Source organism: Rutidosis leptorrhynchoides, chromosome 4 (assembly GCF_046630445.1).
Source record: "Rutidosis leptorrhynchoides isolate AG116_Rl617_1_P2 chromosome 4, CSIRO_AGI_Rlap_v1, whole genome shotgun sequence".
Lineage (NCBI taxonomy): Eukaryota > Viridiplantae > Streptophyta > Magnoliopsida > Asterales > Asteraceae > Rutidosis > Rutidosis leptorrhynchoides.
This window is the reverse complement of record NC_092336.1, coordinates 535,616,255-535,632,652: the sequence shown is the minus strand read 5'-3', so window position 1 is coordinate 535,632,652 and position 16,398 is coordinate 535,616,255. Positions and strand designations below refer to the sequence as shown.

Sequence of the window (16,398 nt, the reverse complement as noted above, 5' to 3'; positions counted from 1 at the left end):
TCATCATCTACCCCAAACCCTAACCCTTAATCAAAATAAAATCAACAAATCAAGATTAGAGCATACCACTACCACCAAAACGTATCTAGAGGGAAGATGAACGACTTTAAAGCTTGCACTTAGACCCGATTCGAGCTTCTTCTTCCTTATTTTGAGCTTTCTCACACTAGGATCTTACTCTCTCTCTATAATAAATTGGGAGTGATAAGGGTTGTTGAAGATGGAGTAAATGAGGCTCCAACAACTGATTCCAAGCCTTAAAGTCAGATCCCAAGTGAATTACCAAAAATCCCTCACCCATAATTAATTAAAAAGGAAGATGAGCTGTCAGCAGCTTTTGGCGCGGCGCGCAGATGGCCTGGCCAGAATCCTTTTCCCTTTTAAAGTATACAACGAAACCTCCACTATACAAGTAACTTAATTATACATATGTACAAGGAAAAATATTCGGGTCTTACAACTCTCCCCCACTTACATCGGAGCGCGTCCTCGCGATCCAAGCCGCATGACAAGAGGGAAGATAAACCAACACAAATTCTTCGGGCTCCCATGTAAACTCGGAACCTTTACTATGATGCCATTGAACATTAAAGGTCCTCACCTCCTTGTTACGCAACATTTTCACTTTCTTATCAAGTATAGCAATCGGCTCTTCAACATATTCTAACTTGTTGTTTAGCTCAATTTCGTCTAATGGCATCCATGAGGAATCATCCGCAAGACACTTACGAAGATGGGAAACATGAAATGTGTTATGGATCCCCGCAAGTTCTTCGGGCAATTCCAATCGATATGCAACTTCACCAACACGAGCTAAAACCTTAAATGACCCAATAAACCAAGGAGCTAACTTTCCCTGTTTTCGAAATCGAATAATACCCTTCCATGGCGAAACCTTAAGCATTACCATATCACCTTATTGAAACTCGATCGGTCGCCTATGTTTATCGACATAAGATTTTTGTCTATCTTGCGCCGCCTTTAAACGAGCCCGAATCATATCGATTTTACTATTTGTCTCCAATACCAAGTCGGTGCTCCCGACTTCCCTTTGACCCACTTCGCCCCAACAAATCGGGGTCCGACACCTTCTACCATATAACATCTCATATGGCGGCATTCCAATACTAGTGTGAAAACTATTATTGTACGAGAATTCCACCAAAGGCAAATGTTCATCCCAACTACCACCGAAATCAATAATACACGCACGTAACATATCTTCCAACATTTGATTCGTACGTTCGGTTTGACCGTCCGTTTGAGGATGGTACGCCGTGCTCATATTCACCCTCGTACCCATATCTTCATGAAACTTCTTCCAAAATCGAGAAATAAAACGCGTGTCCCGATCCGAAACAATAGACGCGGGAACGTCGTGTCTCGATATCACCTCCTTAATGAACATCTTCGCGAGTGCCTCCGATGTAATTGCTTCTTTAATAGGAAGAAACAATGCACTCTTCGTCAATCTATCGACAATCACCCAAATAGTGTCAAATTGGGTTCTTGCCGTTTTCGGCAACTTGGTAATAAAATCCATGGTAATATGCTCCCACTTCCACATCGGAATTTCTAGCGGTTGCAACTTACCATACTGCTTTTGGTGTTCCGCTTTAACTTGCAAACACGTGACGCATTGCTCAACAAACTTAACAACGTCGCGTTTCATGCCCGGCCACCAATAATCTTTCCTCAAATCATGGTACATCTTCGTCACACCCGGATGTATGGAATACTTAGACTTGTGTGCCTCATCAAGAAGCACCTTTCGGAAATCACCCATCTTAGGCACCCACACTCTTTCTTGAAAAGACAACAAACCACGCGAACCCATCGTAATGAATTCCGATTGCCCCACAATTCGTTCCGCATGCTTGTTGTGAACGTAAGCCTCTATTTGAATCACACCAAGTTTTTCAAGAAAATCGTTAGTAATAATCATACGTAACAATCCCAATCGTAACGCCGGATGTTGACTCTTTCGACTTAACGCATCCGCGACTACATTCGCCTTGCCCGGATGGTAAAGTATTTCACAATCATAATCTTTCACCACGTCCATCCACCTACGTTGACGATAATTCAAATCCCTTTGATCAAAAAGATGTTTCAAACTCTTGTGATCCGAATAAATCGTACACTTGATACCATACAAGTAGTGGCGCCAAATTTTCAAAGCATGAACCACCGCCGCTAATTCAAGATCATGAGTCGGGTATCTCTTTTCATGTTCCTTTAATTGACAAGAGGCGTAAGCAATGACTTTACCTCGGTGCATTAGAACACACCCGAGCCCATTCAAAGAAGCATCACACCCGAGCCCATTCAAAGAAGCATCACAAAAAACCGTCATATCATCTACACCTTCCGGCAACTGATAATGCTAAAAACGAACATATATTTCATAGCATTATTCCTCAAGAAAGACAAGCTTTTAGTTGCAATTGTCCTATTTACAAGTGATATTCGTTTAAATAATAAAAGGTGAAGATAAAAGACAGATTCGACGAATTGAAGACGCAAACGACCAAAAAGCTCAAAAGTACAAAATACAATCAATAAGGTTCCAATTATTGATAAGAAACGTCTCAAAATTACAAGAGTACAAGATTCAAAATGCAAAGTACAAGATATTAAATTATTCGCAAGGACGTTCGAAAATCCGGAACCGGGACCAGAGTCAACTCTCAACGCTCGACGCAACGGACTAAAAATTACAAGTCAACTATGCATATGAATATAATATAATATATAATTAATTCTTAAAATTAATATATATATTATATTATATTTAAATAAACGTCGGCAGAAGAAAACAACCAAATGTGGCTCTCCCCAGCTGGCCATGCGATCGTATGGCCTGGAAGGCATAAATCCATGCGATCGCATGGTGCACAGTTCCAGCCCACATGCCTATAAAAATCGAGCTTTGGTGCACCACAAAAACACATCTTTTTCTATCTCAATATATCTATACGTAATATTTATATTTATATTTTAATTTTAATTTTAATTTTAATTCCTAATAATAAGGGTATGTTAGCAAATGTTGTAAGGGTGTAAGTCGCAATTCTGTCCGTGTAACGCTACGCTATTTTTAATCATTGTAAGTTATGTTCAACCTTTTAAATTTAATGTCTCGTAGCTAAGTTATTATTATGCTTATTTAAAACGAAGTAATCATGATGTTGGACTAATTACTAAAATTGGGTAATTGGGCTTTGTACCATAATTGGGGTTTGAACAAAAGAACGACACTTGTGGAAATTAGACTATGGGCTATTAATGGGTTTTATATTTGTTTAACTAAATGATAGTTTGTTAATTTTAATATAAAGATTTACAATTGGACGTCCCTATAAATAACCATATACACTCAATCGGACACGATGGGCAGGGTATTTATATGTACGAATAATCGTTCATTTAACCGGACACGGGAATGGATTAATAACCACTAGAATTATTAAAACAGGGGTGAAATTATGTACAAGGACACTTGGCATAATTGATAACAAAGTATTAAAACCTTGGGTTACACGCAGTCGACATCCTGGTGTAATTATTAAACAAAGTATTAAAACCTTGTTACAGTTTAAGTCCCCAATTAGTTGGAATATTTAACTTCGGGTATAAGGATAATTTGACGAGGACACTCCACTTTATATTTATGACTGATGGACTATTATGGATAAAAACTAGATGGAGATATTAAATAATCCAGGACAAAGGACAATTAACCCATGGGCATAAAACTAAAATCAACACGTCAAACATCATGATTACGGAAGTTTAAATAAGCATAATTCTTTTATTTCATATTTAATTTCCTTTATTTTATATTTAATTGCACTTCTAATTATCGCACTTTTATTTATTGTTATTGTATTTAATTGCACTTTTAATTATCGTACTTTTTAATTATCGCAAGTTTATTTTATCGCACTTTTATTTATCACAATTTCATTATCGTTATTTACTTTACGCTTTAAATTAAGTCCTGTATTTATTTTTAATATTTTACATTTAGGTTTTAACTGCGACTAAAGTTTTAAAATCGACAAACCGGTCATTAGACGGTAAAAACCTCCCTTTATAATAATAATATTACTTATATATATATATTTGTATTTTTATAAATTTAAACTAATATAGCGTTAAGCTTTGTTTAAAGATTTTCCCTGTGGAACGAACCGGACTTACTAAAAACTACACTACTGTACGATTAGGTACACTGCCTATAAGTATTGTAGCAAGGTTTAAGTATATTCATTCTATAAATAAATAAATATCTTGTGTAAAATTGTATCGTATTTAATAGTTTTTCCTAGTAAAATTAATAGTATTTTATACCCCTTAGCTTTAACTATCAAGTATTTTTGGCGCCGCTGCCGGGGACAATCTAGCTTAAAAGCCGGAAGCGCAACGCTAATATATATATATAAAAAAGATTTTTCTTTTTAGTTTACTTTTATAAAAAAAATACGCTTTTGTAAAAATACGTTTTAAATATTCAAAAATATAAAAAGAAAAACAAAAATATAAATATTTTTAAGAGTTAGGTAAATATTTAAGTTTTATAAAGTTTCTTTATTTCTATTTTTTAGTTTGTAAAAATATAACTTTAATATTTTATAAATATATTTCTGTTTCAACTTTATAAATATATTTTACAGCAAAAACAGAAAATAAAAAAAATATATTAAAACTCGAGTCCTGTACTGTAGCAGCCCACTCTGTGGCCCGAAACCCTAGCCCATGCGATCGCATGGCCGGGTAGCTTAGGACTCATGCGATCGCATGAGCCCGTCTGACACGCCACAGTTGACTGCAGCCTTCATTAATTACGGATTATAATTATTATTATTATATTTAAACCCTAATTAGGGTTATATATTATATAATTTAATTTAGTGTTATTTATTTAATTTGTATTTTTAGTTTAATTAGTTTATTTAAATTGTAAAATTAATAGTTTTATTAAATAAATAATATAAAAATAATATTTTTATAAAAATTGTAATTTTTTACAACTTTTAGTATATTTTTATATTTTGTCCCTTTTTAATTGTTTTAGCGTAATATTTGTATTTTTCGCTCGTATTTAGTTATTAATTCATAGTTTTTGCCATAGTTATTTTTTTTATTTAGATTTTTAGGCTTTGCCGTAAAATCCCTTAAGTGCTTTTTCTTTAGACTAAGATTAAAGTGCTTTAGAATTTTGCGACGTCTTTTTAAGTTTTAGTACCTTTTTAAGTCATTTCCATTTGGGATATAGTTTTACCTGTAAGCTTTAATATTTTTAGACGCCTTTTACCTATGTATCAATTATCATTCCAATTAGTAATCTCAATTTGCGATTATAATTTTAAGTTAGTGGTAGTAATAAGGTTGGGTTAGTCGAGTGTTTTTAAGTTTTATAGTCATTCTCTGTTTCTTTCATTTTTCGACACCTTTTTCAATCTTTTTCTTTTTCGACCTTTTTCGACGCGCTCTTTTTCTTTCTTATTTCTCGCCATTCTAGTTTTTAGGACATAAATTTTTATTCTACTTCTTATCTAATATTTCTTAAAATTACGAAAAATTATTTTAAGTGGTTAAATTGATAGACATCAAAATTTTCTGGTTCGTAGTAATAGTTGGATTTGTACGTGGACCGGGTTATTGGAGCCAAACAGTACTCAATTATATTGAGACCAAACGAATCCTGCCCCTCTGCTGCATCTTTTGGCTATTCGAAACGTGGGCAAAATCAGAAAAGTCTATTGATTGGATAACTTATATAATATTTCTTTCCTTTTAAAAACTAATAGGATATTCAGTGAATGCACCGAGCAAGACGTTCACCACCTTTTGTACGTTCACCACCTGTAACTAGATCAAGACATCTAGCAAATATTACCGCCGTTGATTTTTCTTTAGAATCGTCATCCAGTCGACCAAGTACTCCAGTTCAAATTTCCGATAATCCATTTTTTGAACCCGACCTCACAATTGAGAATCCGGAGAATATTCAGGGACAATTCGTAGATCCTGAACCATTAAATTTTCCTCCGGAACCACCAATCATTCAAACAGAGATTGTTGAGGAACGAACCATTAAATCAGAATCCTCTAGTGATTCCGATTCAACAAATTCAATTATGGAGAATCTGGAACCTTTAAGTATGGAAGACCGAATGAGAGCTAAACGCACTGGCCAAGGTCACGCAATTACTCATCCAGACATTAATGCGCCAGATTATGAAATCAAAGGACAAATTCTACACATGGTGACTAATCAATGCCAATTTAGTGGTGCGCCGAAGGAAGATCCAAACGAACATCTTCGTACCTTTAATAGGATCTGCACACTATTTAAAATAAGAGAAGTTGAGGATGAACAGATATATCTCATGTTATTTCCCTGGACTTTAAAGGGAGAAGCTAAAGATTGGTTAGAATCGTTACCTGAAGGGGCGATTGATACATGGGACGTTTTAGTTGAAAAATTTCTTAAACAATTCTTTCCTGCATCTAAAGCCGTAAGACTTCAAGGAGAAATTGTTACGTTCACACAGAAACTGAATGAAACTCTATATGAGGCATGGACAAGATTTGGAAAGTTATTAAAAGGATGTCCGCAACATGGTTTAGACACCTATCAAATAGTACAAATATTCTACCAAGGATGCGACATCACTACAAGAAAAGACATAGATATAGCAGCTGGTGGCTCTATTATGAAGAAAACCGAAACTGATGCTTACAAAATTATTGATAACACTGCTTCCCACTCACATGAGTGGCACCAAGAAAAAGATATCGTTAGATCATCTAAAGCAGCTAGAGCCGATTCTAGCCATGACTTAGATTCCATTTCTGCGAAGATAGATGCTGTCGAGAGACGAATGGAAAAGATGATTAAGGATATACACTCAATACGAATTAGTTGTGAGCAGTGTGGAGGACCACATTTGACAAAAGATTGTCTCAGTATTGAACTAACAATGGAACAAAGAGAGAATGTTTCATATCTAAACCAAAGGCCTGGAAATAATTATCAGAATAATTATCAACCGCCAAGACCGATTTACAATCAAAACCAGAATTATAACCGAAATATTCCATACAACAACCAACAAGGTCCTAGCAATCAACAAGTATCCAATAATACTTACAACCAGCAAAGACCTAATTTTCAAAACAAACCACCACAACCCGATGATAAAAAGCCGAATTTAGAAGATATGATGACAAAGCTAGTTGAAACTCAAACGCAGTTTTTCACATCTCAGAAACAAACGAATGAACAAAATGCTCAAGTATTTAGAAATCAACAAGCTTCTATTCAAAACTTGGAACAAGAAGTAAGTAACCTAGCAAGGTTAATAGGTGAAAGAAAACTGGGAAGTTTACCTAGTGATACAAATGCTAACCCCCGGAATGAAACAGCTAAAGCCATTACTACAAGAAGTGGTACAACACTTAAACCACCTGAAATACCTGTAACTTCTGATGAAACTATTCCTACTCCACAAGAACCACAACCTGAACAAGATAAGGAAAAAGAACCGGTAGTTGAAAAGGTTAATGAAGATAACACAGTTAAGGCTAAACCTTATGTTAAACCATACCAACCACCACTTCCTTACCCGAGTAAGATGAAAAAAGAGAAACTTGAAGCCGAGCAATCCAAATTCTTGGATATGTTTAAACAGATAAATGTAAATCTGCCTTTCATTGATGTAATTTCAGGAATGCCTAGATATGCTAAATTTCAGAAAGATCTAATCTCGAATAGAAAGAAAATGGAAGAACTCTCGGCTGTTACTATGAATGCTAATTGTTCTGCAGTGCTGTTAAATAAGATACCAAAAAAACTATCTGATCCAGGAAGTTTCACAATTTCATGTTTTCTGGGTAGTCTTAGTTCAATAGAAGCATTGACAGATTTAGGTGCTAGTATAAATCTAATGCCGTATTCACTATACGCTAAACTAGACCTTGGAGAATTGAAACCAACAAGAATAAGCATACAACTAGCCGATCGATCAATAAAATATCCTAGAGGGATAATGGAGAACATGCTAGTTAAAGTTGGTACTTTAGTATTTCCAGTAGATTTTGTTGTTCTGGACATGGAAAAAGATTCTCAAGTTCCTCTCATATTAGGAAGACCATTCTTAAACACGGCTAAAGCAATGATAGACGTGTTTGGTAAGAAACTGACCCTAAGTATAGAGGACGAGAGTGTTACCTTTTTAGTTGATAGAGCAATGCAACAACCGCAATCTGCAGATGATACATGCTATTATATTCAAACTATAGATTCACATGCAGAATTGTTAGAAGAATTTCCAGAGTTACAAGGAACAGGAGAATATTCTTTAGGAGAAGGTACTGAACCAATTGATGAAACTGAAATGTTAGCTACACTAATAGCTAATGGATATGAACCAACAACAGAAGAAATTCAAATGCTAAAAGAAGAAGACAGATATCGATATAAATCATCGATAGAAGAACCACCGACATTAGAGTTAAAGCCACTTCCAAACCATTTGGAATACGCTTATTTACATGGTGAATCTGAATTACCTGTAATAATATCGTCTTCTCTTACTAAAAATGAAAAATCTCAACTCATTTCTGTGTTGAAAGCTCATAAACCAGCCATTGCATGGAAGATTCATGATATTAAAGGAATAAGTCCTTCGTATTGCACACATAAAATCCTTATGGAAGAAGGTCATAAAACGTATGTGCAACGCCAACGAAGACTAAATCCTAATATGCAAGATGTAGTTAAGAAAGAAATTATTAAACTGCAAGATGCAGGTTTAATTTATCCAATTTCTGATAGTCCATGGGTAAGCCCCGTTCAATGCGTGCCTAAGAAGGGTGGCATGACTGTCATTACAAATGAGAAAAATGAGCTTATTCCTACTAGGACTGTAACAGGATAGCGTGTATGTATTGATTATAGAAAATTAAATGACGCCACCAGAAAAGATCACTTTCCCTTACCTTTTATTGATCAAATGTTGGAAAGATTAGCTGGAAACAGTTACTATTGTTTTCTAGATGGTTTTTCCGGATATTTTCAAATTCCAATAGCACCCGAAGATCAAGAGAAAACCACGTTCACGTGCCCTTATGATACTTTTGCTTACAAACGAATGCCATTTGGACTTTGCAACGCCCCTGCAACCTTTCAAAGGTGCATGATGGCTATTTTTCATGACATGATAGAAGAATGCATGGAAGTTTTCATGGATGACTTTTCAGTCTTCGGTGATACATTTGAAACATGTCTAGCTAATCTGGAACGAATGCTTATTAGATGCGAACAATCAAATCTAGTACTTAATTGGGAGAAATGCCATTTCATGGTTAAAGAAGGCATCGTTCTTGGACATAAAATTTCAAAGGAAGGAATTGAAGTGGATAGAGCTAAAGTAGATGTAATTGCTAAAATTTCACATCCCACCAATGTTAGAGGAGTTAGGAGTTTTCTAGGGCATGCCGGTTTTTACCGACGTTTCATAAAAGATTTTTTTAAAATTGCCACTCCTATGAATAAACTCCTAGAAAAAGATGCTCCATTCATCTTTTCAGATGAATGCATCAAATCTTTTAATATTCTTAAAGAGAAACTTACTAATGCGCCGATCATGATAACACCAAATTGGAATTTACCATTTGAACTAATGTGCGATGCAAGTGATTTTGCAATGGGAGCCGTTTTAGGACAAAGGATTGAAAAAAGATTTCAACCTATATATTATGCTAGTAAGACGTTACAAGGAGCACAAACGAATTACACAACCACTGAAAAAGAACTCCTTGCTATTGTTTTTGCTTTTGACAAATTTCGATCATATCTTGTTCTAGCAAAAACGGTGGTCTATACCGACCATTCTGCTCTTAGATACCTATTTTCAAAACAAGATGCTAAACCAAGATTAATCCGTTGGATCTTACTCTTACAAGAGTTTGATATTGAAATCCGAGATAAAAGAGGAGCATAAAATCTCGCCGCTGATCATCTTTCTCGTTTTGAAAATCCCGAATTAGAAGTTCTAAATGAATCGGCCATACAAGACAACTTTCCTGATGAATATCTATTGAAGATAGATTATAATGAAATTCTATGGTTTGCAGACTATGCAAACTACTTAGTATGTGGATACCTTGAAAAAGGATTGTCGTACCAAAAACGAAAGAAATTCTTCAGTGATATAAAACACTATTTCTGGGAAGATTCACATTTGTTTAAAAGTTGTCCAGATGGAATAGTACGCCGATGTGTATTCGGAGATGAAGCTAGTAAAATCTTAAACCATTGTCACACAGGACCAACAGGAGGGCATTATGGGCCTCAACTAACAGCAAGAAAAATTTATGATGCTGGATTCTATTGGCCTACAATTTACAAAGACGCACACCTTCTTTGCAAATCCTGTGATGCTTGTCAAAGGGCCGGAAAAATAAGTCAACGTGATGAAATGCCACAAAATGTCATTCAAGTATGTGAAGTATTTAACATTTGGGGTATTGACTTTATGGGTCCATTTCCAAAATCTCATAATAATCTCTATATTCTCGTAGCCATTGATTATGTATCTAAATGGGCGGAAGCACAAGCTCTCCCAACTAACGATGCACGAGTTGTAGTCAACTTTTTAAAACGTCTTTTTACAAGGTTTGGAACACCGAAAGCTTTAATAAGTGATCGGGGAACTCATTTCTGTAATAATCAACTTGAGAAAGTTCTTAAAAGATATGGAGTAACTCATAAAATCTCCACCGCATATCATCCACAAACAAGTGGACAAGTTGAAAATACCAACCGAGCTTTAAAACGTATTCTAGAAAAAACCGTAGGATCAAATCCGAAGGAATGGTCCATTAAATTGGAGGATGCACTCTGGGCATTTAGAACAGCCTACAAAACTTCAATTGGAACCACACCTTTCAGACTTGTTTATGGAAAAGCATGTCATCTTCCAGTAGAAATTGAACACAAAGCATTTTGGGCTTTGAAGACATTTAATCTTGCATTTACATGAAGCTGGACATCTACGGTTAAGTCAACTAAACGAATTAGAAGAATTAAGACATGAAGCATACGAAAATTCGTTAATATATAAGGAAAGAACGAAGAAATGGCATGATAAAAGAATCAGAAGTTTAAAAGAATTTAAAGAAGGAGATAGAGTTCTTCTTTTTAATTCACGATTCAAGCTATTTCCTGGAAAATTGAAATCAAGATGGTCTGGACCATTCATAGTCAAAAGAGTTTTCCCATACGGAACGATAGAATTAATAAATTCAAATGGAATTGAATTTAAAGTTAATGGTCACGGAGTTAAACATTACATAGATAGTCCGATGGAAGTCAACAACGAAGTTAATCACAATTTCGATACCACAGCTAACTAAGTGTGGGGAGAATCAAGTCTTTTAAAGGATAATATGTATTTCTGTTAGAGTTAGATTTTCTGTTTTCGTGTAGTTCTCGAAAATGGAAAACGAATGGTCTTTCCCTAGCAGACCCTAAAGAACTAGTCTTCTCCCCCCATTCTGAATTTTTATTTTTTTAGGTTTTTACGAAATGAAGACTTCCTGTGAACTAAACCATGGTCTAATGCTACACGCTTTGATCACTAAACGTAATAATGACACACTTCCGAGTGAAATAGTATCAGTAATCAGAGAAAGATTGGACGGAGTAAGAAAAGAATCCAGATGCGAAGATAATAAGTTACAATTTGGTAAAGGAAAATCAAAATCCGCAGCGAAAAGAAGAGCACGACACCTAGAAAGATGTCACAAATGCGGAAAATGATCACATGGAGGTAAATGTTCAAATAATCAAACCTATTCAAACACCGAATTTGTTACTTTATGCAGAGACGGACCGTTCATATATTTAGAAGAAAAAACACTGAATGCTCGAGGTTACGCCTATGTAGCCATGGAAAATCAATTAAACCGACTATCTTATGAATGAGATAGATCATATCACTAAGAATACTATCTCACAGGTAAGTCTGTACAGTTTTTATTTTTTATTTTTATTTTTAACCTTTTGATAATAAACGCTAATTTGTTCGCTATAAAGTATTAAATTGGTATTGAATAAAATTAGGTTTGGCGACCGAAATTATTGATATCATTCAAAAATTTATTACATCACTGCGAAATTTAACGTTTATTCTTAAGGTATAAATATCTTTAATCAATCAACCCAAAATATTTCAAAAATTCGTCATGAGTTAAATTAGGTCATGGAACCGAAATTAATTTACCGAAAAGAGGGGCGCATATTTTTGATAATATTTGATTGATTAAAGTGGGATAAAAGACCAAAAAGATTTTTAATTTTATTTTTACCATGTTTTTATAATTTAATATTAATTTAATATTGTAAACTTATTTAAAATTGTAAATATTTGGAAAATTAATATTTTTAATATAAGTTTGTATGTATAAAAATAAAAATTAAATTTAAGTTTGGTGTGAATTTTTAATATTAATTTTAATTTTATGCATTTTAAATTTAAGTTGTGTGAATTTAAAAACAAAAATTTACTTTATTTCGCTAAGTTAAAAATATGATTTTTAAAATTCGTCGTGAGTTGAAGACTAGGTCATTGAACCGAAATTGTTTTACCCAAGGGAGGGACGAGAACTTTTATTATCTTTATTTTTAATCTTATTGAATTAAAGTATGTCAAAAACATTAAAAAAACCCAAAAATCTTTACTTTTAAAACCACGCTTTGATTTGACAAATTTTAAAATTTTGTCGAGGGACGGATTAGGACATCGATCCGAAACGCCCTCATCCTAAAAAGAAACAAAATTTTAATTTTTAAATTAATTTTATGTTTTATAAAGTATAAGGTTTTATTAAAAAAAAAAAAAGTGAAAACACTGTACCCGGGACTCCATGCGATCGCATGGAGTTTGGCCTTTGGTGCCATGCGATCGCATGGGGAGAAAATCCAGGCCAGATACAAACGAGCCAGAGAGCTGTTCTTCACAAAAAACACACACAAATACACGAAAATACCCCAAAATACTCTCTAAAATTCGCAATTTTCCACCGTAATTCGTCATTTTTCTTACTCTAATCATGCCTAGATTCTCATTCTTCAGCAAAATGGTAAAAATTACACCCCTAAACTCTATAAATTCCTAGTTTTTGTGATAATTACCAATTTTTTACCTAATGCAATTTTGTTAATTTCTAGTATAATTAGTGTTAAATTGTTAGTATTTTATGCATGTATAACCTAGATTGATGCTATTTAACATGATTTGAAGCCAAAAACTTCAAATTTTTTAGAAATCTAGGGTTTGTGTTCTTGAGCAATTTGGAGCTTTTTGATATAAACAGGTTATGGCCGATTTTTATCATGAATTATTGCTAAATTGAGTAGTGTAACATGTTTAGATAGTTAAATGATCCAAACATTGATCCTAAACATGATTTTTGGAGATTAAAGTGGACTTTTTAAGTCCAAAATTCATGAACTTGATTAATTTGATGTAATTGCCATTTGAGACTTGTTTAATTATTAGTAATGACTATTTTGACTTGTTATTTGAGTTAAATGCTTATGAACTTTGTATACATTTTCATATGTACTTATTTGAAAAGTGTAGAATTGTGAAAAATCGTGAAAATGTGTATAAGTTTAATTTTGATTTAACAGGTTATAGTGATTGTTTTAAGTTGTTATTTTGCTAACACTAATGCATATTTGGATGCACAAATTTTGTGTTTAATGTGTTTTGCAGAAAGCCGATACTGGAGGTTCAGGAGCATCATCATCTAGACGACCAGCACTAGCACCAGAACCAGAACCAGAAATGCAACACGAACAAGAACCACAACAAGAACCACAACAACGGCCTGATCAGCACATACCTTATTATGATCCGGTACAGTTTGTTGATGAATTCATAGTATTCTCAATGAGGCCGCCAGTAGAATTCCCAACGATTCCTGAGCACACTCTGCATCCTAATCTGAGATTTGATAGGAGATGGAGAGATTACGAGACATATCAAAGGAACAAATTCAAATTGATAACAAAAAATGTAGAGGTGCTAAGGGTAATCGATTGGACCCCATTGGAAACAGTCCATCTAGCTGACCGTGTTAGACAGCTTTTGGTACAAAGGTATGGCAGTTCTTCTTTTACAGATTAGGAACGTCTTTTCACCATTCGTAGACCTGTATATAAGGAATGGTGTGTTGAGTTGATGAGTACTGTATCACTTGATACAAATATACTTAGAATAGATGATAGAAGATTTCTTAGGTTTATCCTTGGCAGTAGGATGTACAGAATGTCCATGCTGGACATGGCCAGGGCTTTACAGATATATACTCCTGGTGAGTTGCTACTACCCGATTATGATACTATTTGGGTAATAGTTGATCGTTTCACCAAGTCAGCACACTTCCTGCCAATAAGAGAAGATGACAAGATGGAGAAGTTAGCACGACTGTATTTGAAGGAAGTCGTCTCCAGACATGGAATACCAATCTCTATTATCTCTGATAGGGATGGAAGATTTATTTCAAGATTCTGGCAGACATTACAGCAAGCATTGGGAACTCGTCTAGACATGAGTACTGCCTATCATCCATAAACTGATGGGCAGAGCAAAAGGACGATACAAACGCTTGAAGACATGCTACGAGCATGTGTTATTGATTTTGGAAACAGTTGGGATCGACATCTACCGTTAGCAGAATTTTCCTACAACAACAGCTACCATTCAAGCATTGAGATGGCGCCGTTTGAAGCACTTTATGGTAGAAAGTGCAGGTCTCCGATTTGTTAGAGTGAAGTGGGGGATAGACAGATTACGGGTCCGGAGATAATACAAGAAACTACCGAGAAAATCATCCAAATTCAACAAAGATTGAAAACCACCCAGAGTCGACAAAAGAGCTACGCGGACAGTAAAAGAAAAGATATAGAGTTTGAAATTGGAGAAATGGTCATGCTTAAGGTTTCACCTTGAAAAGGCGTTGTTCGATTTGGTAAACGGGGAAAACTAAATCCAAGGTACATTGGACCATTCAAGATTATAGATCGTGTCGGACCAGTAGCTTACCAACTAGAACTACCTCAACAACTCGCGGCTGTACATAACACTTTCCACGTCTCAAATTTGAAGAAATTTTTTGCTAAAGAAGATCTCACTATTCCGTTGGACGAAATCCAAATCAATGAAAAACTTCAATTCATTGAAGAACCCGTCGAAATAATGGATCGTGAGGTTAAGAGACTTAAACAAAACAAGATACCGATTGTTAAGGTTCGATGGAATGCTCATAGAGGACCCGAGTTCACCTGGGAGCGTGAAGATCAGATGAAGAAGAAATACCCGCATTTATTTCCAGAAGATACGTCAACACCTCCAACTGCTTAAAATTTCGGGATGAAATTTATTTAACGGGTAGGTACTGTAGTGACCCGAACTTTTCCATGTTTATATATTTATTAAATGAAATTGTTATTTACATGATTAAGTGTTTCCAACATGTTAAGCAATCAAACTTGTTAAGACTTGATTAATTGAAATAGGTTTCATATAGACAATTGACCACCCAAGTTGACCGGTGATTCACGAACGTTAAAACTTGTAAAAACTATACGATGACATATATATGGTTATATATATAGTTAACATGATTTTATTATAAGTATGTATCTCATTAGGTATTTTAACAATGAGTTATATACATAAAAATGAGACTATTAATTTAAGAAACTCAAAAACGATATATATATATAACGATTATCGTTATAACAACGTCTTACTAGGTACATATGAATCATATTAAGATATTGATACACTTGGTTAATTATGTTAAATGATAATTAAATATATTATTAAGTGTATTAACAATGAAATACATATGTAAAAATAAGACTACTAACTTAATGATTTCGAAACGAGACATATATGTAACGATCATCGTTGTAACGGCATTTAACTGTATATATATCATACTAAGATATATTATATATCATAATATCATGATAATATAACAATTTAACATCTCATTTGTTATAATAAACAATGGGTTAACAACATTCAACAAGATCGTTAACCTAAAGGTTTCAAAACAACATTTACATGTAACGACTAACGATGACTTAACGACTCAGTTAAAATGTATATACATGTAGTGTTTTAATATGTATTCATACACTTTTGAAAGACTTCAAGACACTTATCAAAATACTTCTACTTAATAAAAATGCTTACAATTACATCCTTGTTCAGTTTCATCAACAATTCTACTCGTACGCACCCGTATTCGTACTCGTACAATACACAACTTTTAGATGTATGTACTATTGGTATATACACTCCA

At 34.3% G+C, this 16,398-nt stretch overlaps 1 non-coding gene across 1 annotated transcript; it reads right to left on the bottom strand.

The window, feature by feature from the left end:
• Nucleotides 1–6,530: 6,530 nt before the first annotated feature.
• On the bottom strand, nucleotides 6,531–6,637 carry LOC139846269 (small nucleolar RNA R71). Its single transcript, XR_011758995.1, has one exon. It is a non-coding gene; the product is annotated as a small nucleolar RNA R71 (small nucleolar RNA).
• Between the last annotated feature and the right edge of the window lie 9,761 nt (nucleotides 6,638–16,398).